Below are 27,257 nucleotides of genomic sequence, written 5' to 3'. Positions count from 1 at the left end.
AGGAATGTGCTCCTGGAGCCTTTAGGGACCACAGTGCCTGTTGGGAATCGGAGGAGCGCTCATCCGATTACAGACAGGATCAAGCCTGGGACCATCGCGAGCCCGCATATTTGGATCAACACCGGGCGTCGGAGCATCGTTCTCCCTTGGTTGCAGTCAAGCCTTCATATGGCACTTGGCGCCATGTCTCTGGGTCGTGCAGTTGATATGAAATAGACTATCGATTGGACTCTTCAGACGGTTAGGCCTCAATATGGCCCTTGTTACTCGGAAGCTCCCACATATCGGTTGCCTGAGACTATGCGCCGCTGGCGTGAGCCCCCATCACATTCAGAAGGGAGGCTGCGTTCCTTCTCACCACAACATTCCCTTTGGGATTGAGCTGTGCAATGCAAACCACCCTCTTCGGCTCCTTTGTTACAACTGGCTGCTGTGCCTGTCCAAGTGCTGCCGGCAGAGCTTCCTGCTTCGGTACCGGACGATCCAGTTAGCCAGCCTGATTGCTCTATGGGTTTGACACCCTTGGTTCAGGACTCTCTGGCTCCTTCTGATGAAGGAGCTGATCAACCTGGTTGTGGAGTTGGCATTGGAGTTGCCCAGGTTGTTGTTGGTGGACTTCAATGGTCATTTTGGGACCAGGTTGTCAGGAGTGGCTCAGGAGTTCATAGCAGCCATGTTAACTATGAGCTTACCCAAATTGGTTTCTAGACTGATACATGATGCTGGTCACGCGCCCAATTTGGTCTTTTCTCTGATCAGGGTGGTGCAGTCTGCACCATCAGTAGTTTCTGAATACTTTTCAAGGGCGGCCCCACCTTGAGCATATTCAGTAATGCAAACGTGACATGACTACAGCTTGTGTGACAGAGGCCAGATCAGTCCTCCAAGCTGGAGCAGCCACCAAAGTTGAGCGTAAACATTCCTGGCCATCTGATTTTTCTAGGAGTAGCACTGGATCCAGGAGAAACTCCAACCTGTTATTTCAGAGGGAGTGCAACCCCATCTAAACAGGCTGAAACTTCATAGCTGATCATGTCTCCGGTTAACCACCATGACCTCCATCCTGTCAGGATTAGGTTTTAGCTTGTTGGCCCCCATCCAGCCCATCACAGCTTCCAAACCATGGCCCTGCCTCCCTGGGATCAGAAGAACTAGTGAGATATTGGTTGGTGTCATCTGCATATTGCTGACATAGCAGCCCACATGTCCGGATGATCTCTCCTAGTGGTTTCGTATAGATGTTAAACATGGGGGACAAAATCGAGCCCTGAGGACTGCACAGGCCAATAGCCATAGGGCTGAGCAAAAGTACCCCAGTAACACCTTCTGGAACCGATCCTCCAAGTAGGACTGGAACCAGTCTAAGACTGACTCTGTCACCCCAGCTGAGAGAGGCAGACCAGAAGAATACTATGGTTGATGGTATTAAAAAATGCTGAGAGATCCAACATGGCTGCACTTGCTCTGGCCAGTTCCCAGTGTAGATCATCCATCAAGGCAGTTTCAATCGCATAACTAGGTCAAAAACCAGACTGACATGGGTGCAGATACTGCATGTTGTTCAAGACCCTCTGCAGCTGGGCCACCACCACACACTCAATTACCTTGCCCAAAAAGGGCAGATTAGAAACTGGGTGATAGTTTAAGATGGGAGGAATTGAGAGAGCGCTTTTTCAAAATAAGTCTGACCTCCTCTTGCCTCCAACCATTGAACCATCCCCCCTTTGGCAGCTTTTCTTAGCTGAGAATGGCAAGGTTCAAGACAAAGAATGATGCCCACATGCTACCAAGGATTTTGTCCACATACATTATCAGTCTCCATAAGCTGAAATTTATGCAGAATGAAAGGACAGGAAGAGACTGAGGCAAATTACTGGACACTGCATAATTCTTGGAGTCCAAAACTATATGTATACAAGTGACTCCATCTGCTAAGTGTTGAGTAAACTGGTCACAGCGGGCTGTTGAGCACTCCTCCACCAGAAACCTGGGAGCAGGATGTAACAAAGCTCTAACCACTCAAGACAGTTTTTCTGGCCTACACTGTGTGGATGTAATGGTGGTGGAAAAGTAAGCTTTCTTTGCTGTCATCACCACCATGAAATTGTCCCTAAAGTGGGTTCTAGCCTGTGTCTGGTCTGATTCATCACAAGTTTTTTTTTTTTTTTTAAGATGCTCATCAAAACTGCTTCATCTCCCTAAGGTTCCCCAGAGAACCAGGAAGCTAACTGGACTCTGTTAAGCCGGAGAGGGTGTTTAGGAGAACCGTGTCTACTGCCCAGGTTGTCTCTCCCTACCAGAGACCAACCAGGGTTTTGACAGTGTCACCAGGTCTGGCAATGGGAAACTCCCTAAGGGCCATCTGGAAACCTACTGGATCCAAACGGCTCTGGGGGCAGATCATCCTAATGAATCTCCCACCCCTGCAGAGGTCGGAGCACCTAAACCTCACCAGATAGTGATCTGTCCATGGCCATAGAGTAATAACAAACTTCTCCACTCCCAGATCACTTGCATCCTGACAAACACACACCAGATCAAGAGTGTGACTTGCTATATAGGTTGCGATGGTGGCCATGAACTCCTGAGCTGCACCGGTGGTGGTGGTGGTGGGGTGTCTGTGTGGACACTGAAGTCCCCCAGGACAATAAGTCTGGAAAAGTGCAATGCCATCTCCAGCAGCTCAAGCGGGGAGACTGTGGCACAGCAGGGTGGGCGATACACAAACAGAATCCTGGTATTGTCTCCAAGACCTACCTTTAGAAGCAAACACTGAAAATTCTGGGATTGTCTAATCAGACATCTAGAGAGGGGAAAGGATTCACTATAGATTACTGCGACTCCACCTCCCTGACCCTCAATATGTGCCAGTTGAAGAATTGGGAAATGGAGACATAGCTGGGTGAGATTAAGTATACCTGCCTCATCCAAGCAGACTTCTGTGTCACAACCTAGTTCAGCATGCTTGTCCAGGGATCCTGGATGGTTGATGTCTTTCCATTAACTGACCTGGCACTGAGCAACAGGACCTTCCAACTTGATGGTACATTGTCAGCACACCACAGCAATCCTAGTCTGGAGGGACCAGAAGGAGGAATTGCCCACAATTGTCTGTGGAACCTTCCCCTGGAATGGCCTGTACAACCTTCACCACTATATCTCCCTCTACCCATCACACAGTCTGTTGGAACCTTCAGGTCTCCCCTCAGCTCTCACTTTCCTAAACACGTGCCCCTCACCTCCCAACCAAATAACATTAATGTTTATAACTGCCCAGTAAACCTGTCTCCCACTCACACCTGAGGGAAACATAAAGAGAGACTCACAACCCAGCCGTCTCAAAATTGGCCATTTCAGCAAAAGACCCAGGCTGAGCTTAAAACAAAGAAATAAGGAGATTTATCTGTAAACTGTATCAGAGGGAAATTGCTAAAGAGCCTGAATTCTTCACCTACAACCACACCGTGCATTCCTGTGGAATTATGGTGCACATACAGCCCTGGGTCTGGTTGGCTTGAAAATAAATTTGAAATAGTCATGAGCGACACTTGACACTGCTCTGGTCATGAGTGTCTCCTCATGGCCAGAGGAGAGCTGGTCTTGTGGTAACAAGCATGACTTGTCCCTTTAGCTAAGCAGGGTCTGCCCTGGTTGCATATGAATGGGAGACTTGATGTGTGACCACTGGAAGATATTCCCCTCAGGGGATGGAGCTGCTCTGGGAAGAGCAGAAGGTTCCAAGTTCCCTCCCTGGCATCTCCAAGATAGGGCTGAGAGAGATTCCTGCCTGCAACCGTGGAGAAGTTGCTGCTAGTCTGTGAAGACAATACTGAGCTAGGGATGTGCACGGACCGGTCCGGAGGCCATTCTACAGGCCTCCGGACCGGTCCGGACACGGGGCGGTTCGGTTCAGCAAAATTGGCGTGGGGGGTTCCATTAAGGATGGGGGGGGCTTTACTTACCCCTCCCGCGTTTTCCCAACTCTGGCAGGCGCCGTATTTACTTGAGAAATCGGGCAGCAGGATACCTCCCTGCCGCCCCCTTCAAGCCCGTTTCTTCCTTAGAAAACGGGCGGCAGAATACCTCCCTGTCGCCCCTTTCCCTGCTTGGCTTTGCCTTTTGCAGCCTAGCAGGGAAAGGGGCGGCAGGGAGTTATCCTGCCGCCCGTTTTCTAAGGAAGAAACGGGCTTGAAGGGGGCGGCAGGGAGATTGAAGGGGGCGGCCAAGCGGGGATTGAAGCGGGCGGCAGGGAGGTATCCTGCTGCCCGATTTCTCAAGTAAATACGGCGCCCGCCGGAGTTGAGAAAACGCGGGAGGGGTAAGTAAAGCCCCCCCGCCCTTAATGGAACCCCCCACCCCAGTGCCAGACCGTAGCTCTGTGGTTCCGTGCACACCCCTATACTGAACTAGATGGACCTGTGGTCTGACGCAATATATGGCAGCTTCCTATGTTCCTAGAGTGAGGCAGTCAAGGATGTATAGGATGATAGCGAAGCATTATCTCTGCCATAGATCTGCATTCTGCACCAACATCTCTTGTTTTGCATAGAGGAGCATTGAAAAATGGAACATCGGGCAGAGTGTTAGCATGTCCTCTTGTACAATCCCCAAATTGGCAAGGAGTAGGTAGAGTGTGGCCTTGCTCATGCTCTATGGACTATGCACTACAGAAGCTTGCCACAATGGTTGTACCTGTGCACATACCCAGAGCCCAAACACACTTGCAAAAGACTTAACCTGGCTGCTTTGAAAGCATCATCTTCTTTATATTTAAAAGCCTTAAGACGTATGTAGCAAATCCCATGGTACAATGGCACATCTCGTGAACGTTCTGACAACACTCGGGGGTGGGGAGAGGGTGGGCACGGGGGAGGCTGAGGAGCGGATGGAGGGGCAGCTGCTGCCCAGGAGGAGCAGGAGGGCCGAAGAGCAACGGCATTGCTCACTCCCTCAGCTCCAACCGCTGACCTCTGATGCAAGGAGGATGGCCAAGCCGGGGCTTCCCATCCAGCCTGCACGGATGGCGGCTGGGCCAGCCAGCCTGCACGGATGGCGGCTGGGCCAGCCAGCCTGCACGGATGGCGGCTGGGCCAGCCAGCCTGCACGGATGGCGGCTGGGCCAGCCAGCCTGCACGGATGGCGGCTGGGCCAGCCAGCCTGCACGGATGGCGGCTGGGCCGCCCTCCTCATGAGGAGATTTGGCCAGGTGTCGGAAGCCAGTGGTTGGCGCTGAGAGTGTGAGTGGTGGTTGGGTGAGTTGAGAGAGTGGGGTTGTGGAGGAGAGGGATGACTGACACTGAGCAATCAAGCAGGGGATGTGGTGGGACTTTAAGGAGAGCAATAAAGTCCTAGTGCACAGATGTTCTGCTCAGGGCCAGCTAGTTCAATCAATAATAGCTTGACCCAGACAAGCAAATTTTTAGGTCTGTTAGTTTGAGTTGAACTTGGAATTAGGAAGCTGGGTTTGACGTCATAGCTCAGCCATGACTCCACTGATAAGAACAGACTTTGCAGGTTTGTTTTGAAGATGGACGAAGCATGGATTGTGCAAAGCAATTCGGATGCTAAAAGTGCTGTGTAAGTACCCTAAACTAAAGAGCTAAAGTTTGCATAGGTACAGGTTCAAGCAGATTTTAGGCATGGTGTTTGGGTAAGTGGGGACATTCTTAATGTTCATTTCAAGCGGCGATCTTGCTTTAGCTCTGGGTTGCGCAACTTGGGCCCTGCAAATGCTTTTGGATGATGGCTCCCATCGTTCCCAGCCGCAGTAGTCCAACATCTGCAGGAGGGCTGAAATTGTGCAGCCCTGCTCGAACTTCATAGCTAAGCTCCAGTCTTTGCCATTAAAAAACAAACACAAAATGGAGCTCCTATAATGAGCCAATGACAGAGAAGATTTTATTCTTATGTTGTTGCAATGGAGCCTCCTACAGCTATGACTTATAAATGTTTTCAAGCCAATTAAATAATTCAAAGATATAGGGTTAATAGCCAAGTTTTTTAAAAATTAAGTTGTAATTGGAAATGCCTAGGAATTATTAGGCTAGCAAAAGGGGTTATGTTGAGAAGCTTCTTGCAGTTCCCTTAACTGCTCTTGTGCAGACAGCTGTGGCTCAGGGAAGGTAAATTACAAATGGCATGATGGCATTTTATTTCTGTTTTGTCTCATTTATGGCAGTTCAGGGTGGCTTGTTTATTAACATATGGTTTACAACCTCTGATCAGGAGTTACAGTTATAGCCCTGTCAGTAATTTATATTAGCTTCTTCATTGATGTCCAGTGCTCTTATAGCTTAATTCATGTCTAGTGCCAAACAATGGTGGTGGTAATTATGGTTTGGTTGAAACTGTAGGAATAAACCTGCTTGAGCAGAGACATGGCAATAACCTTTGGACTCTTTCTCTCTCCATATGCCAAACCAATCCGCAACAGACGTTTCAATAGTGGTATGCCCCTCTATGAGCCACCTAATGGCGCCGCGGGGAAGTAACCTGCTTAGCAAGCAAGAGGTTGCTGGTTCGAATCCCCGCTGGTACCTGTATCGTGCATCAGCAATATAGGAAGATCTGAAAGGCATCATCTCATACTGCGTGGGAGATGGCAATGGTAAACCCCTCCTGTATTCTACCAAAGAAAACCACAGGGCTCTATGGGCACCAGGAGTTGACACTGACTCGACGGCATAACTTTACTTTATGCTCCTCTACACCCAGCCTCTTAACTGCACTGGAATGGTGAGTAATGATTTTTAGCCTACTTTCCTTAAGGAAAGTAGGAGGGCTATAGGCCATCTCCAGCCTCAAAGGCAGGAGCCTCTGAGTACCAGTTGTAGGGGAGTGACAGCAGGAGAGAGGACATGCCCTCAACTCCTGCCTGTAGGCTTCCAGCGGCATCTGGTGGGCCACTGTGCTAAACAGGATGCTGGACCAGATGGGCCTTGGGCTTGATCTGGCAGGGCTATTCTTATGTTCTTATGTTCTTAATCAGACTGTGGTGGGTTACTCTCAGTCCCTGTGCTAGAACTGCCCAGAGAAAGAGACCAGAGAGCCACCCAGAGAAGAGTTTGTTATGGGGCAGCTGACAAAGTTTATTAGTTTAACATCAGACAAGTAAACTTTTAACATAGCAATCTGTGAATGCTTTTGCACTAATCTCTTGGTTCTTGCATCTCTCTTTGTGTTGGCAAGCTGATGCCCAACAGCATCAGTGGTGGAACTGAAGTTTTCTGTTGATGAATTGCCGAAAAGGAAAGGCAGTATATCATTTTAGATCACACACAAAGAAAAAGAAAAGACTGTAAAAAGACTTTTAAAAGACTTTTCTTTCTAAAGAAAACACTGTAAATATCAAATGCATTTGTAAGCACCACATCCTAGTTTGCTTGTCTTAAAATTGAGTGCCAATTGTTTTCAAGCCCTGATCATGAGATGCCTGAGTACTCTAGTAATCATGTAGACTTTTACTTTAGTTTTCTCTTGTTAGATCCTTTAATTTTTTTAAAAAAACATCACCCAACTGGAGGTTCCAAAACACAGGAGGGCATTCACTCTGGCTCACTGTCCTGCTCTCACTTCAGCAGTGCTAGAAGGGCCTTATAGAAGAACCCCATTTGCAGAGCAGCTATGCCCCTGTGGCTCAGGACAGATAGAAACTACTGAGCGTTTTCTCCTCCACTGTTAGTTCTATAGAGACATTTTGGCCCCCCCCCGTGCTATGCAAGTATCTGGGACATTGTTCTACAGCTCCTTGTTGCTTTCTGACATTAAGCCTGCCATCACATATACCGTTGCCAGGTTCTGTGCGGCAGTGACCAGCATTCGTTGGTGGACGATAGTCAGTGAGTCGTATTAGCCTTAATCTGACCCTTGGTGACTCAGGGTGAGCTCTACACTTGCTCACTCAAAACTGATTCAATAGAAAGTCATATGCTCCCCGCTTTTTCTTACTGCCCCTTATCGTCTGGCCATTATCCAGTTTTATTATTAGACTTTTACGTATTTTTGTCTTCTCATATCTTTTAATCTTTTTACATCAAATTTATGCCCTCCCATCCCTTTTATGCACTTTTATTGCTTTTATGTCTTTTCAGGCTTTTTATGCCCTCATGCTTCCTGTTTACTTCTTACTATTTTTAGTATTTTTAGTATTATTATGTATCTTAAGTACCATATGTAATCACCCTGTGTACTTCTTATCTACGCTTACTTTTAACATGTAATCATCCCTCATACTTTATGCTGGTCTATGACCGTAATAAAGATTGATTGACCTTTGCAGGGGAAGTGTATTACTGAAGGACAGGATGATTTAAAAGAGAGCTGGAGCCAAACTAAAATGTTATGCTGTGTGTGTGCTATTGCCACTTGATTTGTGAGTCTGTCTTAGTACAGACCTTAATGCATACAAATTTTCTTTGTATCTAGGAGCCCTTAGAAGTGTGAGCACTTCATTAGGATGTGTGCTAGTATTTTTCCATCAGTCTTTTGTTGGGTTGGGGAGCATCAAATTCTCAGCTTAATGCAGCAGTATCAACAGTTGGTCCTTTCTGCTCTGTAAGGAGTGGATGCTTATGCTTTTTGTGAAGTTTTCACCGTTGCAATACTTGTGTGGGAACTGCTACTGCAAGTATGAATCCTCTCAAGGGCGTAGTAAAGTTGGAGTGGGCCCAGAGACAAGAATTTAAAATTTTAAAATCCCCCCTCACTGAAGCTCAGCTCATGAAGTAAAGAAATCTTAAATGAGGCTGAATAGTGGTAACAAAACGCATATTAAAATTTATAGATATAGATAACCTATGTGCCACAATAGAACATCATCCTAAATTATTTTTAAAAAGGTTTTGTAAATTGTGGACGCTGCAAATCATTTAATGGTACTAGAGAAAGACATGCTGTTCTGGTAGCTCCAAGTCTTAACACCCACATCAATTTCAGAGGATGAATACAACTGAAGGAAGCCCAGGCGGGTGTGTGGCTGGGGGAGTCAATCATGTGACTTGCCCCTGGGCCCCCCCGGCAGTGGGGGCCCCCAGACAACTGTCTCCCCTTGCCCTATTATAGTTACGCCCCTGAATCCTCCCTCCAAGACTCCATTTCTTCCAGCCAGCCGAATCTTGAGCCCCAGTAGGAGTGCTGAGTATGGGAAAATGTATTTCCAGAGACAGGTGGTGTCAGGCCTCCAATTCTGCTTTTAGCAATGCCTAGAGGTGTGGTTGGTAAGGAAATAGAGTTAAAACATTCTCAGCCTACCTTATGGATTGTGCTCCTCAAGCTGAAGCCTGGCATTGCAAGATAAGGGGACAGGTTTACTTAGCAGGCCTGTGCAAAGATTTGGACTGGAAACATGAAAGCAGGAAACTGGAAACTTGAACCTCCCCCCACCCCTGGCTCAGTGCCTCTGTCTGTGGTGCTCCAAAAATAGGTCTCTCAGCACTTACCTCTGTGTAGAGGGCTTCTCTGCACAACATGGTTGGTGGCTGTTAAAGTGATCCACAACTGCCAGAAGGTGGTGAGCAAAGAATGCTGGGAAATGGAAATGTACCCCTGCTAACTGAGCAAAGAGGCACCTTTTTAACGTGGTAATTCTCTTTATTTAGCAGGGGGAGAGTAACTGGCCCTATCCACCCCCAGCACAGTACCTCCAATGACTGTTGCTGGCATCTATCTTATGTTTCTTTTAAGATTGTGAGCCCTTTGGGGACAGGATTCCATTTTATTTAACTTATTTATTTGTTTGTTGTGTAAACCACCCTGAGCCATTTTTGGAAGGGAGGTATAGAAATTGAATGAATGAATGAATAAATGTAGACTTCCCTAGCGCTATTTCCCATAGAGCTTGGTACATGCCTAGTATTATTTAGGCATGGGGAATTCTACCTTCTTATATTTCCTTGCAATTTCACTCTGCCTCTTACAACTGGTACATCCCCTATCTCAGGTAAGGGAATGGACAACTTGAACATCAGTTGTTTTGAAGTCTGTCTGGCAGCTGATGCCTGAGTTTTATTATGAACCTCTGAGACTTCCCCCCAACCCAGACAGTAATTATATAGAAAAGACCTTCATCAGAAAAGCATTTCCTTGGGCAAACTATTTCATTTAGATAGCACAAGGTTTTGACCTTGGTTCTTAAGCACAGTGGGTTGGAGGTTGCCTTTGTCTGTGGTGCTCCAAAATAGGTGTCCCCCCCATTGAATAGCTAACTCCAGTGTTAATTGCTCTCTCAAGACCTCCACAGTGTGTGAGTTCTAAGGATTTTACGTGAGTGTTGCTGAAGTTGAACTTACTCCACATATGTATTTATACTTGCTTCCTGTTTGGAGTCTCTTTCTGATTTCTTTGAAGTTCGGGTGATTTTACGGTTACCATGGTGACAGAAGCAGAAGGCAAAGAGTTATTCTAGAGCTGTGCAATCTTTTCCAGTTTAATGAACTCAGTATGGTATAAGATCTATGTCTAAGAATTAAAACTAAATAGAGGTAGGCAGGGGTGTGTGTATGTGAGTGTGTGTGTACTGTGTTGATTTTTAAGCTGTGTTCCTTTTAGATATGCCTCACTTTCCCCCCAAAATGTGTATAATACATGCACATCAATTCCACCCCCAAATTTTCACTGATTATTGGATGGAGACATTTGTGCATAGCTGAAGAAAGCAAGAATTCCCAACAGGTGTTGTGGTGTGCTTGTTCTCCCCCTTCCCCACACACAGTGCTCTACAATATTGAACAATGGTATGATATTAACTAGACTGAAAGTGCCAGAATTCTTGTCCTTGCACTGATCTAAAACAAGCCAGTTCACCTGAATTTTATAGCTTCTGAAGGGCAATTAGCAGTGGTACCTATAGACATCATGGTAGTTTTATTAAATGGTTTTGTTGCAACAGAGGTCCACAAATTTAGGATTAGTTCATTAGCCAGCCATTATTTGCATTTGCCGTCAGCCTCCTTCCTTCCTTCCTTCAGATCCTTTTCTGGCACAGAGGCAGAGGGCTTAGGAGAGAAGCACTGGGATAGGAAGAGGGGAAGAAACAGTGGGAGCTCTTTCCTACTGCTCAAAAAGGATTTGTGTTGTTTAACTTCTCAGAAATGGTAATGGAAAGGAGGCCTCTGGGAAGGAGATCTGTGTGGAGCTGGGTGTCATGCTTTCCAGAGTGCCAGGGCATTCTTCACTGGCCTGCTGGCAAGTGGATTTGTGGATGCCTGGTTGCAAAGAGATTCAGTAATCCAAAAACCTTCAGTTCAAGATGAGAGTTAAGATACGTTACATTTTCACTGGTGCCCAAAAGAATGGAAATTTCAAGTTAAGGTGCACATCTTAACTTGTGTGTCATATAAGGTGTAAAGACTTGGTACAATCTGGTATATGATAATGGCTTTAATAATGAGGCTCCATGCACCCACACTTGCCTTGGTCTTTCAGTTGGACAGTGGGCTAGGGAGGGATGTACCCAGGCAGGCACTTACCAGGTGCAGCTTCCCTCATCACTTCCTAGAGATGCCCCTGATGAATTTCTGCCTGATGCATCTCTGATCAAGGCAAAGTGTGGGTGCATGGAGTAAGGGAGGGGGAGGAATGGTTTAATTATACAATTGCCTAAGTGCTCATAGACTGTCCTTGTTCAGAACCAGGAAGTCACTTGGTAGGAATTGCCAGGTCTTACCCCTGTTTCCGAAAATAAATATACATGAAACCAAAACTACTTGATTAGTGTACAACAATTATGGAAATGCACCTAATTTTAACTTTTTCATATTGGCATTCTGTACTTGTTCTGAGCACTACCACTGCTGCTTTCTGCTGCTTTCCTCCAAGAGCAGCTTTTAATTTGTACACTTTATTTTCCTGGGTGTGCTTTTGCTGCATTACCTGTAATCATTTTAATTGTTCCAGAAGTTAATCTGAACCATCTCAAACTTCATTTAAACTGAAATATAAACTAAAACTAACTTCATGATCAACTTGTAGCCATCTAATTTATAAGGAATTTTTATTTAACATTGCTCTAGTGTAGAAGAGAACTTCCTTTCCCAATACATAGAGCATCCTGAAATGGGTTACTGACTGTATTCCAGATGCAGAATGTAAACTAATTGGAATACTTCTGCCATATCTCTCCATATTTTGAAATCGGCAACTCTGGTTAATTTCTGTATGTTGAATGGCTTCCTGGCTGTTTTCTCCTATCATATTAAACCAGCTGCTTAACTGCCCCCTTTCTTTTTTATGCAGAAGCTTTAGTTTATGCTTAATTTTTTATCTCACACTCTCCTAGAAACCATAATCCACACACCCTTAAATGCTGGGTATCTTGCCAAGTTGTTCAGGAAACTGTGTAGTCACAAATGCTCTGAATTTCATATTGGGTTCTTGGAATTTGGAATCCTGTTTGAAAGACTTGCGAACACCATGTGGAAACTTCCCCTGCCCCCAATCAGTGGGCCCTCTAATTTTTTCCATCTCTGTGCAGAATGAGTTTTGTTCTGGGTGGCAGTATCAAGGCAGTGTGTGTGCACATGCATTCAGAATGGGGCCTTCTTGATTCAACCTGAGTGGGATTGAAAACTAACTGAGCGGACAGCCAAAAACCTTTGAGAGTACACACATGCTCATGCCTTAGACGGAACAGTGTCCCCCATACAGTTGGTGAGGAGTAGGTCTATGCATCATGTTCCTCTCCTCCTATTAACTTGGTCTTTGAGAAATCAACTTCTGATGACAACTTTAGCTGCCATCTGAGGTGGCCCTTTGGCCCTATAGCGACAGCCTGAAACCCAGTTGACTGATCGCTATTAGCAGCAGGTGCATTTGACATGTGCTCCCATGCAATGGAAACAAAATGAGAGAGGCAGATTTCATGGAGCAGATCAGTAAAATCAATTTTTATAAATTAAAAACAGGGAGTGGAAATCACTGCGTACCCGGCAATCTCCGGTATTCTATATTTCAGCTTTTTTTGTTCAATTGTCCACTCTGATTCAATAGCCAGATACACCTGCCATTGATTAAAATTTAATAGGACAAGTGATAAATATAGTTGAACATCTACAAAAATGGCCTTCTGTCGGGTAATCCTGATTCGATGAAATGCTTGGGAATTGCGATAACAAAACGTGCTTATAGATATTTTTGTTTTGGATTTATAGAGATTTTAAACTCAATCCCTTACACTTGGGGTACTTGGGTAAGGAGCTATTGCTGTGTGTGGGGCAGATGCGCCGGCTTTCCCTTTTATCTAGGCATTTTAGCATTCATGAGTCTTAACGGCTGACCATGTTTTGTCACTTGGGCTGTTTCAGAGCTTCATCTCTGTATGGAAACAGTTTCTGAGAACAAAGAAGGATAAGAATTCAACAGTATTTCCCTCATGTACTGACTCCTAGTTCTTACAAATGTGGACCAATGTTGGCTTTGGTGGTGGTGTTAAAATTATTTGGATAGACTTGCTGTGTTTAGGGATGCATTTATTTGACTCGTGTCATAGGTATGTGCAGTCTCTATATACTTTTTGGGTCTCCTTGCAAAGTTCTTGTTAGAAACCAATATTACATGATTCACCTAATGCATAGATGTATAGTGTTCCATAGCCAGCCGACCTGCCAGTCAGTTTCTCTCCATGTTTATTTCATTGAGTATTTCACTGACTATTTCTCACAATGTGAGCTTCTCCTTGTCCTTTGGAATTCAGTTTTGGACTGGATGCAAGGATCATTTAGGGGCCAGATGTGATATTCCTCAGAGAGTCTGAAGCAGGAAAAATATTATTATTTTCCAGGATCCTGTAACACTGGCAGTTGCCATTGAAGTGCAGCCAAACCCTAGTTCATGCAGGCTCTTCTTGTTTTGATAATTCTTGCTGTTTGTCTTCATAATAATGTGTTTGGAAGGATATAACAAGGCATCTGTAATTCAAGGTATATAATGCATACAGAACTACTTGACACACGACATATACCAGGGCTGCACAACTTTAGCCCTCCAGCTTTTTTTTTGGACCACAACTCCTATCATCCTCAGTCAGGGATAATGAGAGTAGTCAAATATCTTTAGGAGGGCCAAAGTTGTGCAGCCCTGACATATAATATATGGCCTGTGGTGTTGCTATTGGTTTGATCAAGTATCACAACAGTGAAAACCAGTGGTAATACGGCTGCCATGTTGTCCCACTTCATTCACCTTTCCCATTTGTTTCAACAGCAGCTTCTCAAACAAGCCAAAGCTGTTACATATGGTTCTGTGTTGGGAGGGTTGCCAATAGGGATGTCCTCGGAATGATTCCGGAGGTGGCAGGGGTGTTCCCTTAAGGGCGGGAGAGGGTGCACTTACCACTCCCATTGCATTTCCCCTGCTGGCGCTCCATTAGATCAAAGGTCCTTGGGGTGGCAGCGTCCCTCTCTGTTGCCCCTGTCAGCTGGAAATGGCTGGAAGTACTGGGAGTGTGTGCGCCCATCTGCTGTGCATGCATGCGCACGTGTGCCTGGTACTTCTGGCCAACGAGGGCAACAGGGTGGCAGGGAGGTATGCTGCTGCCCCGAGGGGCTTTGATCCAATGGAGCGCTGGTGGGCGAAATGCTGCAGGAGGGGTAAGTGCACCCTCCCCTGCCCTTAAGGGAACACCCCTGCTGCCTACAGAATGCTGAAACAGCCCCGGTAGTGGAAACATTTCAGAGGCCTCTATAATGGCCTCCGAAACGTTTCTGGCTCAAGCCTAGTTGCCAGTGACAACTCAACATAAAACATAACAGCCTTGCTGGATCAGGCCCAAGGCCCATCTAGTCCAGCATCCTGTTTTGCACAGTGGCTGTTTCGCACAGCAGTGTCCCAGCTAGTCCTTATCAAACTTGGATTCAGCTTTTAGTATCCATAAGAAAGGTTTTGTTGGATCAACTATGGTCTGTCTGTTCTAGTAATCTGTTTGGAAAAGTGCCAGCGTGGTGTAGTGGTTAGACTGCTGGACTAAGACCAGGGAGACCCGAGTTCAAATCCCCTTTCAGCCATGAAACTAGCTGGGTGACTCTGGGCCAATCACTTCTCTCTCAGCCTAACCTACTTCACAGGGTTGTTGTGCAAGAGAAACTCAAGTATGTAGTAAACTGCTCTGGGCTCCTTGGAGGAAGAGCAGGATATAAATGTAAAATAATAATAATATCATGCTCTGCACCTCCGCAGTGATGTAGATAGGCTATACCTCCCTCACAGCTCAGGTGGAAGAGGAATGCTGCAAGTCCATCAAACAGTAGAGGAGGAGAAAAGAGGCCTTGAAGAATATATCAAGGACAGTGAAGAAGATGCCTTAAAATGGTCAATAACGAGAAACTATTCAACACCAATGAAAGAAAGCAGGCCTACAAGGAAGAACAAGTAAGGAACCAAGCAGAAAAATGGAAAAAGAAGCCCCTGCATGGTCAATATTTGCACAATATCAGTGGAAAATCAGACATCACCAAGACCTGGCAATGGCTTAAGAATGGCAAATTGAAGAAAGAAACAGAGGGTTTAATACTGACTGCACAAGAACAAGCACTAAGAACAAATGCAATAAGAGCAAAAGTAGAAAAGTCAACAACAAACAGCAAGTGCCGCCTTTGTAAAGAAGCAGATGAAACAGTGGATCAGCTAATCAGCTGTTGTAAAAAGATTGCACAGACTGACTACAAACCAAGGCATGACAAGGTAGCAGGCATGATACACTGGAACATCTGCAAAAAATACAAGCTACCTGTAGCCAAAAATTGGTGGGACCATAAAACTGAAAAATTTGTAGAAAATGAAGATGCAAAAATATTATGGGACTTCCGACAGCAAACAGACAAACATCTGCCACACAATACACCAGATATAACTGTAGTCGAGAAGAAAGAAAAAAAAGTCAAAATAATTGACATAGCAATACCAGGGGATAGCAGAACAGAAGAAAAAGAAATAGAAAAAATCACCAAATACAAAGATCTACCAATTGATATTGAAAGGCTGTGGCAGAAAAAGACCCAAATAATCCCAGTGGTAATTGGCACCCTAGGTGCAATTCCAAAACAACTTGAAGAGCACCTCAACAGCATAGGGGCCACAGAAATCACTATCAGCCAATTACAAAAAGCAACTTTACTGGGAGCAGCCTATATTTTGCGATGATATCTATAATAACCAACAGTATTGATGATAAAATTCAGCCATCCCAGGTCCTTGGGAAGGGCTCGATGTCTGGATTGACAAACCAGTCAATTACACCTGTCTGACTGTAAACAAGAAATAATAGAAGTGGCCATCCAAATACTTTTGCAAGCTCAGTTTTCCAAGTTAAGGCATGTGAGGTCATGACCTTCTCCTGTTTTTGTCGCCAGCATCTGGAATGCTAGTTCCATCTGAACATGGATGTTCCCTCTAGTTAGAATGACTACGAGCTGCTCGTAGACCAATCTGAGCTGCTCATAGTACCCGACCTGAAGGTTTGCAGCAGAAGGGGTACACTAAAATTTTTTTGGAACCTCCCCAGTTGTATTACGTTAACTTGTGGTGTTTTCAATCTCTTTCCAAAACTTGTCCTATATGCTGTCACAGCACAGTGCTGACAGCTTTCTAGAGTTTTCTACTATCAAGTTGACCCACTGAAGTTTGATTTTGGCCCACTCTGCATCAATTTGCATTTCCTTCTTTTCTTGGGCTGAAGTACGAGGTGTAGGAAGAGGCTCCTAGAAGTTTGCCCAATTGCTGTAGCTCTGTGCCATCGTGTATGTCTGTTTTCTTAGTGAAAGGAAGCAAGCAAAGAGCAAATAGAGTGGAATGAATAGTGTTAGACTTGGATCAAAGAGACCTGGGTTCAAATCCATGCTCAGACATGAAGCTTCCTTGATAACCTAGGGCCAGTCTCTTGGCCTACATTGACCTCACAGGGTGGATGAATGGGCAGTGATGGTGGAATCATGTAGGTCAGCCTCCTTGAATAAAATTATTTAGGTTCCTCCTCTTCCCTCATTTGCCCTGTTTCTTGATAGATTAGTCTCCTGCTTCAAAACACCGAAGACTTGATTCCAAAACTACATCTTCTTGGTCTTTTTTTCCTGCCTCAGATGATCTGGCACCCCAGTTGCTTTTTTGTTGCTTTCTGCATGACTGCGGACTGCTTCTGGTGTTCCTAATGTAAATCTTTTTCTTCCTTTTCACTTACTCAGTGGCATTTTAAAAAGTTATGTGAAAGTAGCTGGCCAAGCATGAGTACAGTCTAAGTACTGCAAATGAAGGAGCTGTTTTTTTTGGTTTTTTTTAATTGAAAGATTTCTCTCCTTGTCCTTCCATTCTTGCTCTGGGAAATCTTAGAATTTCAGGCATAGGTCGGGATAGAAACTCAGAGAGAGAGAGAGAGAATGAGAATGAATTGGATTGCTTGGTATTTATTGATAGTTGGAGTTGGTTCGTGTGCATGAATTTCCTTGTGCTTGCAAGCAAAAAATAATGCAGCAGGCCTCCCTAACCCGTTTAGCTTGGCCGGAGAACAGCATCTTGCAGCATCAGTTTGACCTTCAGTGTGCACCAGGAAACACCAAAATAAAGGCACACAGCTTCTGCTGCAGTGTGGTGTTTCTTTTGGCTTTGAGACATTTCTCTCTCTGAATTATTTAAAACCTCATGTTGCAGGAACTGGAGGAATACTTGGCTCTTTTCAGGCCTGGGAAGAGCACTGTATTGCTACCCCTAACTGCATTTTTGGGGTTTCCTCGGAAAAGGGTTTTTGCCATGATATGCTTGCTATGACCAGGGAACCGAGGCTGAGAGAGAAGAGTGGGGGGTAGAAAGATACCATCCAGCTTTCATTGCTGTTATGTTAATGTTTAAAAAATGAGCTTTTATTTTTAAATTTTATATTTAGCATATCAATAAATATAGACGCTGACATGATGCATGACATTTCTGAGTCGTCATGCTGCAACATGGGGCTGCTGTGGACTCCTAAGGCAGCCATAACACTATAAACCATGGGCAGTAGTGCAAGCAACGTTTCTAAAGTTTCCCCCATTGTCGTGAATGGGGCAAACTGCAGAAGCACTGCTTGTGCTACCGCCAGCTGTTAGCAGTGTCAGGGCTGCCTTAGGGATCCACAGCAGCCCCCGGTTGCAGCATGACAACTTGGTAATGCTGCGCATCATGTCAGCCAGAATTTCAGTTTTTTGTTTCTGACAGTTGATGGACAATATTGTGTGTGTGTGTGTGTTTGTGTTTTTAATAGTTTTAATGTTTTAAGTTTTAAATTTTTGTAATGTCAACCTTTTTATTTGTTTTTATTGTGTTGTTGTAAACTGCCTAGAGACTTGCATTTTGGGTGGCATACAAAGGTGTTAAATTAAAAAAATAATACATGTGTGCGCACACAACTGAACAAAAACTATAGCTGAATTCGCTATAGCTGATGAACATAAGCACAAACAATGGCAGAAGTAGCCCATGTTAAGTTTTCTCTGTCATCCTGGGGCCTCTGTGCTTTCAAGTGCAAGCTTGAATTCTGGTGGAACTTAGAGCTGCATTGGGGCTTCAGAGTGAGGGCAGGTTGGCTTTTTGGCCTTACTTGTCCAATTCAGATTGGTTCTGTGACATAAGTCACATTCATGACAACTTCTAGTTGGCTGGGTAGTGAAAGGGAAGCTCTCAAAGTTTTTTTTTTTTTAAATGATGAAGAAGATCGGAGGAAACATTGAATGAAGACAGGTGCAGTGTCTAAGGTGTGTGCATACAAGCTTTTTGATGTCTGCTCAATTTTAGATCCCACTCAGGTTGAATCAAGAAGGCCCCATTCTGAATGCATGAGAGCACACACTGCCTTGATGCTACTGCCCAGAACAGATGAAAAAGATTAGAGGGAACACTAGACAGGTGAAGGGGAAAAGTGGAAGGAAGAGATTTTAAGGGTGGGGAGAAAAGCACACATGCTTTAAAGGGGTGTAAAATGTACCCCTGGAAAGCATACTTCTAGCTCCAAAAATGTATAACAAAACTTTGAGGCTCTAGTGTGTCTAAAAAATACTTGTGGACTTTTTTAGCCTACTTTGCAGTAGGCTTATGAGATCACCCAGCATTGTGTGTGTGTGTGTGTGTGTGTGTGCGCGCGCATGCCACTTTCAACTTTGTAACCCCTGGACCAATATGAACCAAATCAGATACAGTTGTAGGGTATCATAGGGACACCTCAATGGCGTAGTTTGTGATGATGTCATCCACCCCAGTTCAAGATGGTGGACACGTAAACCTTTGAGGCGAAAGTGGGCTTGCTAGTTAACTGCCTAACCATTTTGAACCAAATTTACTATAGCTATATGGACACATAGGGATGCCCAAATGGTGTGGTGTGTGATGATGTCATCCACTCCAAGATGGCAGCCGTGGGCTAATTAGTGGATTGTCTAACCAATTTCAACCACATTGTATACAGCTGTAGTGAGTGACACACAGGGACACCTCAGTACTTCAATGGCGTAGTTTGTGATGATGTCATCCACCCCAATCCAAGATGGCGGACGCATAAACTTTTGAGGAACAGGTGGGATAACTTGTGGACAGTCTAATTTGAACCAAATTAGATACAGTTGCAGTGAGTGACTCACAGGGACACCTCAGTGGTGTAGTTTGTGATGATGCCATCTACCCTGATTAAAGCTGGCAGACGTGTAAATTTTTGAGGCGTAAGTAAGCTAACTTGTGGACAGTCTAACCAATTTGAAACAAACTTGCTACAGCTGTAGGGACACATAGGTACAACTCAATGGCAAAGATTGTGATGTCATCCATCCCAGTTCAAGATGGCAGATGCATAAACATTTGAGGCGCAAGTGCACTAACTTGAGGACTGTCTAACCAACTTGAACCAAATTTGGAACAGCTGTAGTGAGTGACACACAGGGACACCTCAGTGGTGCAGTTTGTAATGATGACATCCACCTTGATCCAAATTGGCAGTCACATGCACATTTGAGGCGCAAGAGATCTAACTTGTGGACCTCGATTTGCACCAAATATAGTCCAGATGTAGAGACAGTAAAAAAAGGAAAGTAGGCATGATGAGTTCTTACTAGAACACCTTGTTAAATTTCACTGTACTCAAAAAGTGTTTCTGTATTGGGGGTAAGCAACCTTGGCTGTCCTGCTGTTAAACTACAAATCCCATCATCCCCAGTCAAAATAAACACCCTTAACTTGCCCATCTTCCTTCTTCCCTCTTCCACAAAACCACCTGCAACTACTGGGGGAGTGTTTCTTGTGCCTTGCCTCTGTCAGAAAGGCTAGCACAAAGACCAGTTCACCATTACTGCCTCTTGAACATGGGAGCTTCCCTAGGAGAGCGGTAACAGTAGAATTAAGTTGTGTCAGGCTGCACATACAGCTGTGCCCTTAATGTGTCTTAAATGGCAAGTAGCCCTCGAGACAGAATGGAGACATGCTGGCTGCCAAGCCCAAGTTCCTCCAAGCCAGAAGCGATGCACACAGAGAACTGGCAATGGCCTCTTCTGTGTCAGACGGTGTACTCAGCAATTCTGCCTTGAAGGGCTGTGGAGCCTCTAAGTAGAAGGGAGACGGGGTGGGGGAGAGAAACACATGCAGCTTGATATGGTATTTGGCTGTATTGTGTGGTTGCCAGGAACTAGTTGTTGTTTGCCAATGGCAAAGGGAGACTGTGCATTGGAAATGTGGACCTTGAATTATGAGAGCCTGGGAAACCCCATCTGCAAAGAGAACCTTTGGGTTCTGAGTCAGCAGAAAACTTGCTGTTGGTATATTTGAAGTACAGGCAATCATACCTGGTGAGACAAGCTTACTTCATTGTGTTCTATACACTGTTTGTAATAAGCATACTTTATTCTAGCAGAGTCTTTCCTGGGCAGAGGCTTTCTTTTTTTGGAGCCATGTACTTTGATGCAATGATAACCTTGATGCAATATGCTCGTTTCTGATAATCCAGTTTGGAGGACTAGTGACTAGCAGGATTAATGTGGGTGGCACATTCTTATAAATGTAGTCTAACAAAAGTGTAAGGTGAAATCCCTACAGCTAACTCTTAAACATGTTGACTCGGTAAAAAGGCACCTTGCTTATATTGAGCTGGTCAAGGCCAACTGCCCCTATTCAACCCAGCATAGCATCTCTTCTTGTGGTTTTTGATGGTGTCCTCCTTGTGTTGTGTTGGGTTTTTTAGACTGTGAGCCCCTTGGGGACAGGGATCCATCTTATTCACTTTTCTGTGTCAACCACGTTGAAATAATTCTTGTTGTTAACAGTTGGTTTACTGCTGCAGTTGTGAATCAGCCTTATGGGAAACTGTTGTCTGGACATATTTCTGAAACGATGTAGAATTTGTCCCAGAAGTAGAGCTTATTTGATGTTTGCCGTGCAGCTCTTCCTGGGGCAGTTTGGATGCCTTGCCCCATGTGATAAAGATGTGAATGTGGATGCCCATCCCCTTGCACACCATTCCTAAATTGAATGGAGATGCAATTCATCCAACCCTGCTTTTATATGTGACTCAAAAACTGCTTGTTAAGTAGTGTGTAGAGGAGTGATTTGGATGACCCCGCTCCAAAGGATAAAGTCTGGAGGCGGGGAGAGATTTCTTTATCATTTGGGACAGGCTGGTGGGGCAGGGCATTGTCCCCCTGTCTTCTGATTATAGTAGTATTTACATTTGTGTTATACAAAAGCATCTGGATTTTGGAGATGAATTGACTTTCTAATAGATTGGTTTATCTAGGCATGCTAACCTTTTCCTGTAGGCTATCCAAAACTTCCTTGATAGGTTGATTCTCGGCCCCTTGTGCAGGTGTGACAATATCAGAAGCATACTGCAAATGAACAGTGTGTGCTTCTCTAGTCCAAGGTGCAAGGATTGAACTAAGGAAGTAGCTGTTTCGGTTGGATGGGCTTCAGTCAGTTGATTTTGGTGTCTGTGATGAAGACCCCAGAAGACTTTCCAGACAGGAGAAAAGGGCAAAGCTGCAATTGGCCTCCAAGAGCAAATAAGGCTTCTCTGGAATCACACTGTTAGTTAATGGGTCTCCGGTTTCAAAAATGCTTCCTATAATTTGATGACTTCCTGTTTACAAGGAATACAGCTAGAAACCGCAGTCTGGCAAGTAGAATGGGTGTAACACTATTTATACCTCTTGAGTATTACTCCGAATCTTTTGAGTGTTTGCTAAACAAATGGAAAGTAGGACAACTTTGAGAATGAAAACAAATGTTAGATGATTCCTCCATAGTAGGTAGCACTTGAGACTAGGGCTACTCACTTTTTGGACTGTCCCCTGTAACTGTTCTGTTTAACAGCAGTTTGATTTGTAGCTGTAAACAGGTAATAATGTTTAGCTCAGAAAGTGCTATCCTGTTGATTTTCTATGTATCAAACATTTGCTTAATGAACAGAAGTAGGCCAGGTCACTCTTGTTTTCTGGTTAATTAACAACTCTACTTAAGAGGAAAATACATGCATATTTGAAGTTGGACTCATAATCTTTTACATTTTATCATAATGTGAAGATAAGCTCCCAAGAAGCAGCCACAATTCATATATTTGATAAATAAGGTTAATGACAAATAATAGGACTTCCCTCCCACCCACCCCACATTGAATCCTCATAATTGCATGCCATGACCTGCATATCTAGCTTCCAATCTGTTGTTAACTATTTTATATAGCATTTGGTGGGAAAATGCTTTGCAGCAATCCTCCGTCATGTTACGTATGTATGTATCTGTCCCATATTGGAGAAGGGCTGTTGTGATAGAAAGAGTAGCAGTTCCTCGGTTCAGTTCAAATGCATTTGCTTAAAACCATAGGTCACCACAAAGCAAATTACAAATAGTCAACGGCAACCAGTCTTATGGTCAATAAAACATGATCAAATTGAAACAAAGAAAAACAAAGCTACAGCAAGACTTAAATCAAATTATCTCCCATACAGGAAACTACTTTAGGTTGCACATATTTGTGACTAATTTTAAATGCTGCTACTGCAAATAAGAAAGTTCTACAGCGGGTATATTTGTCCTAATTGGATAGAAGGAAACAGATGTTTTGTTCATTTTGATATTGCGCAATGGATGAAGAGGCCTGACACAAATCTGTTTCTGAGAACTTTATATGGGGCCTGATGCAACAAACCAGTGACCAATATTCTCCAACTCTCCAGTTCTGCACACACAAATGTACTGTTCCCGAGAAGGAATAATGGTTACTCAGTAAAACTAAATAAGGTAGTTTGGTATTGGTATTGAGTCAATTTCACATGGAACCTCAATAGATAACACATGTTTCAGGCCACAGGAAGAAGCTTCAGGAACTTTCGTCTTCCTCACCATGAATGCGTCTTCCCACACATGCATAAATATCTACATGAGGTTTCTCTACTTGTAATCCACTTTGTGGAGGGTCGGGAGAAGAAAAGGGTGGGTGGGTGGGTGGGTGGTATAAGTGGCAGGCTTCTGTTAATACTAGAGATTCTATTCACAATGAGGAGGCAATGTGTGAGCTTGAGACTTGCTCCTGCCACTTCTGCAATCTCATGTTGACATACATTGTAAATTGAACCATGATGTTTTTTCTCATTTTAAGCTCAGTGTACACGATCCTCTGTACCATTTGCTCCCATTGTTAAAATTTTAAAGTGTAGATAAGTGCTTCGTGCTCCTATTGTGCAAAAAAAAAAAAAAAAAAGCAAAAAAAAAGCAGCTATGGAATTGTTTATAGAAGTGAATCATAAGTGTGTGCGTGTGTGTACGCGTGAGAGAGAGAAAGATAATAAGTGGCTGTTAGACTCGTACAGTTGAGTTGTTGCCAAAGTGAGTTGTAGAATGCAATAAACTTCTGTCTAGCAGATGAATTATTTGAGGCAATAAAAAACAGAGCCACAAATGATTTAAATAGCTCTTGTCTTGCTGTGGTTACTGCTAATGCTGTCAGACTTTTCTGGGTGTTCATTATTTTAGGGAATCTACCAGTGGGATTATAGAATCTGCCACATGGGTTTTAGATTATTTTGTGGGCCCAATTTTCAGAAACTGAGCTCCACAATTTTTAAAGAGACCAAGTCCAAGTTTGCATTCCAAGTCTCATTATTTAGTTTGGAATACATACAAAAGTAAAAGTGGAGGCTAGATTGTTGTTTTATTTTATTTTATTTTATGTATGTATGTATGTATGTATGTATTTATTTAAAATTTCACTAGATTTAGAGTTGCATAGCGTGGAGAAATGTGTTTTTATATGAGCTGAATGGGGAGCTTTGTAATGAGGAGAAGGACTGAACTTGATCATAAATTAACAAATGTGTAGGTACAGTAGCACGTGCTAAAATGGCACCTTCTCATACTTTGGACTTGACTTGCAGCACACTTGCTAAAGCGGCTGGTCATCGCTTGCTTAGGCAGTTCACACTCTCTGTTTGACATAAGGCACCAACCAGATGTTTCAGGACTCTGGTTGAGGACCAAAGACCCAAGTTCCAGTGTTTAGGACGTCATGGAGGGCTTCACTAGAAATGAATGTTTCTTACTAAATGCCTATTTGGCATTTCAAAGAAAATGGGACACCATGGGGTGGGGTTTTTTTTTTTTTTTTTTTTTGCTGGAGGATAAAACAAACCAAGGACTCTGGTTTGGAAAACAGCTTGGTTAGAAGCAGAAATGAGTTGATATTTTCTTAACTCTGGTTCCTTTTGAGAGGCACAACTGTATTTCCAAACCACACAATTATGAGCTGCTCTCAGGGGATCCATGCTGGGCCTCGTCAACACCAGTGTGTGGCTCAACCTAGCCCTTTAGTCAGTGTACTGTTGCAGAGAAAATAATAATAAAGCAATGGCAGAAGACTCCTTAGACATTAAACCAACCATTTAGGCAGCAATTAGACATTTCAATTCACTCCCAACACAATCATATTGACCAAATATCTCTTTTTTCAGTGGGGCTTGCCCCATAATAAATATACCTCCTCAGTTGGTGATATCACTTTACAGCCCAAGCTGTCGTGGATAGAGAAGCTCTCGAGGCAAAGGGTCCACAAGGGACCAGAGGGTTTTCCTTCTGAGTCCTACTTAGGCTAGAAAAGATGTTTCAATCCTGGTGACAGTCTGAGAAGCCAGGACAGATTTTAGATGGAGAGAGACCAATATGGCCATATGCAAGAGAAGTACCATTTCAGCCCAGCAGAAGCTTAATTCTTTTATTACTGTCAAAACCCAGGAGCTCATCTTGCTTTATATTCACTCTACTTTTTCTCCTTTACTATATACCTTCCTGTTCTGCAAGATCCTGTAAACTGCCACACCCTGATAACAGCTAGCATGCTTATTTATGTTAAGTTTTGAGGAGAGGGGTCGTGAGAATAACGTTTTCAGTTGAAAGGGAAGAATTTAAATGATTTGAGCATTTGTATGCCAGTTTTAATACTAAAGCAGCTCACAGTTAAAAATGATACAAACATGTTAAACATGAGAACCTGTTTAGGGGCCCCCCAGAGCACCCCTCTACCTAATTTGGGTCTACAGGTTTGAAGTTCCCACATTTGCTGCTCAGATCCCACAGGACCATGAGATCTCCATGTTGGTTCACATGAGCTAACTCATAGGGCATGTTACTTGGCGTGTAGCCTAGGATGATAGCTCTCAGGTCAAGTTTAATTTCTGGACTGCAGGTGTGTCTCCTTGTGCTCATCTCCTTGATTGCTTTCAGGTGAGGAAAGCCAGAGTAGATATGATTGAATCAGTGCTATTTTTTTCAAGAATTAGCCAAGTGTTCTCCCTATGTTGGCACAGTGGATTAGGTCACAATATCACCTCCTCAGGAAGGTATGATAACGAGTGTGTTAATAGTTGGTTCAAGATGTTGGAAGCTAACTTGTCAACATTTTAGTCAATCCCATATGGTCTAAAAGACAGGAGATAAATCCTGATAAATCCCATTGCACTTCTCCTTACATGGCTCTAGTAGACCTTTCTCAGCCTTTGTTCAAGAACAAGGCCACTCCTCACAATTGAATAGGACAATGCTTCATCCTGTCTTTGTCCCTTTTGTCCACCTTTTCAAGGTTCGATCAGCACAATGCCTTTGGGCAAGAACTTTCCTATAGTCAAGAAACAATCTGTGTGTCTCCTGGGTCTCCCGTGTCTCTATCCCAGATTCACCAGGTATTTCTTCCTCTGATCCACCAGCTGGTTGTCATGATGTAGCACTGGCACCTCCATCTTGCCCTGCCTTTACTTTTGCTCCTGCTTCAGTTTTGGCCTGCAGACCAACTGTTTTTCCTAACCTGATCTGTGCAGCACTCTTGGCTGCGAGATTCTAGTTGTGTTTGGGTTTTTTTCTGGCTCCCGTACCTCGGCCTGGTCCCCGGGTTCCTGCTCCTGCCTACCTTGGAGGAGAGAAGCCTCTTGGTAATGACCAAGCTACAAGGGTTTGACCACACACCTCCAGAAGGATCGAAGTAGTATCTAACTCCTGCTCTCAGATTTCTCACTCAGTTTCCTCTTACTGCTTCTAAAATCCAAAGTCTGTCTCTCTCATCAGCCTTGAGTGAACTTAATTCAGATACTCAAGCCAAATTGCTTCTTTGTGAGCTGTTACTTTGTGAGCTGTTAGCTGTGAGTCCTGTTAATTAGGGATGTGCGAATCGATTTGAGTACAAATTGATTTGTACCCAAATCTAGCTGATTCGGGTGATTTGGAGACAGAGCAAATTGCCTGTGGTCTATTGGCTAGATTTAGGTCCATATCAAATCGTGCTTGAATTGATTAGAGATTCAGATCCTCCTATTAATATCCCTTGCAGGTGGGGGGATGTTTTTGGCACATGACAGTTGATAGTTGGCACTTTCCAATGAAAGTCAAAATGAACAGAAGAAATGAAGGTGTGTAATGAATCCTCATAGGGATTCATTGAGGAAAAGTTACTACACACCACATAATCCAAACACTTGAAAAAAAAGTGACCACATGTTTTGCTCCATTACTCCACTTCTACTCCTGATGACCTCACCCAGCAGTTTCATGTAGATATTAAAAAGCATTGGTGACAGAATGGAGCCCTGAGGGACTCCATAGAACAGCTTCTGTTTTGAGGAGCAACTGTCACCAAACTCCACCATCTGGAACCTACCCAAGAAATAGGAGTGGAACCACTGCAAAGCAGTGCCCCCATCCCCAACTCCCCCAGGCGATCCAGAAGGATACCATGATCACTGGTATCAAACGCTGCTGAGAGATCCAAAAGATCCAAGAGTCACACT

General features: G+C 44.1%; 1 protein-coding gene and 1 long non-coding RNA gene across 5 annotated transcripts in view; one reads left to right on the top strand and one right to left on the bottom strand.

The window, feature by feature from the left end:
- The window catches only part of SRGAP3 (SLIT-ROBO Rho GTPase activating protein 3), a 289,377-nt gene that overhangs the window by 82,760 nt on the left and 179,360 nt on the right, over positions 1 to 27,257 (top strand). The window lies entirely within an intron of this gene.
- On the bottom strand, positions 7,064 to 9,566 carry LOC128347847 (uncharacterized). The gene is made up of 2 exons (XR_008317773.1): positions 9,438 to 9,566; positions 7,064 to 7,226 (listed from the first exon to the last, which is right to left on the bottom strand). It is a non-coding gene; the product is annotated as an uncharacterized LOC128347847 (long non-coding RNA).

Source organism: Hemicordylus capensis, chromosome 2 (genome assembly GCF_027244095.1).
Source record: "Hemicordylus capensis ecotype Gifberg chromosome 2, rHemCap1.1.pri, whole genome shotgun sequence".
NCBI classification, from domain to species: domain Eukaryota; kingdom Metazoa; phylum Chordata; class Lepidosauria; order Squamata; family Cordylidae; genus Hemicordylus; species Hemicordylus capensis.
Note: the sequence above shows the minus strand (reverse complement) of the source record. Positions and strands in the feature narration are given on the sequence as shown.